Genomic DNA, 1,230 nt, shown 5'->3' with positions numbered 1-1,230 from the left:
CTTCCGGGTTCTTGAACGTATCCCAAAATGCAACGCGACAACAACTCCTCCCCCCCCCCCAAAAAAATGAATGAATACGTATGTAGCATACTGCGCCCGACAGAATGTGCGAAGAACGGACGAAGGGATGGGAGGTGACAACAGCTTTTTCTCGGGGGGGGGTCATTACATGTGGTTAGGATCGATTGTGGCCCTTAGAGTCCGTCATTATCACCGTTTCCAATAAATCGCATGTACCTGCATGGGTTCTCCTGTGACCCTCGAACTCCAGCGCTATCAGCGTTTTGATCTATGACGGTGCGTTGTATTCTCTCAGAAAAAAAAAAAAAAGGCAACAATAAAAAAAAATTAAATAAATAAATATATGTTAATATATTTGAAGAAATGTGATTAAAAGAATACACTAGTATTACACTAGAAGTTAATTACCTTCTCCAAGGAGATTATGGTTTCGCCTGTGTACGTTTGTTGGTTTGTAGTTTGACTGTAGGCAGAATAACTAAAACAGTTGCAGATTGATTCTCATAACAATTGCCAGAAGGCACTGTCCCTTACGCAAAAACGAACCCGTTTAATTTTGTGCAGATTTTTATTTATAACTCAAAAAGTGCATTTGATGCAAAAACGAAAATAGACTTTCATATAGTCTTGTTAATTTTGTTGGTAGCTTTTTACTAAATAAAATACGGGAGTATATAAATTGCGAAAGCCGGTTATTTCGCGGTAACCCGGCGTTCGCCATTTACACACTCCCAGGATATAGTATTTTATGGAAACTAGTAACTTTGCGATAAGTGGCTTTCGCGGTAAGTGGGTTTTGTATCGGGTGGCTTTCGCGGAGTATTGCCCGAGCGATGCTCGTTGTGGTTCGTAACCAGTCTGGTGATTGGTTGTTGACACATTCTGAATAGGCCACGCCTCCAACTGTGTCGTGATTTCGGGGCAACCGTTAATTATTCGTAGATGGAGTAAATTTTTGTAGTTTTCGCTTTGGCGAAATTTGAAAGAGCAACCAATATTCTTCAAACTGGTATTTTTTTTTAGATTTTATTTTTCATTCTGTTTGACTGTTTTTTCGAGTTTAAAAAATGTGAGCTGGCTGGAGCCATTATTTCTTGTCTATTTCTTACATTAGATACCAGCCGGCACCCCTTCGCTCATAGGGACTGGTACAGTTGATTATAGTTCCTGGGTTCCCTGTGGTTTCTAGGCATACAACGAATTGGAGAC

The sequence above is a fragment of the Saccoglossus kowalevskii genome, chromosome 3, assembly GCF_978046115.1.
Source record: "Saccoglossus kowalevskii chromosome 3, keSacKowa6.1, whole genome shotgun sequence".
NCBI lineage: Eukaryota > Metazoa > Hemichordata > Enteropneusta > Harrimaniidae > Saccoglossus > Saccoglossus kowalevskii.
The sequence above is the reverse complement of the archived record's forward strand: the minus strand, read 5'-3'. Positions refer to the sequence as shown.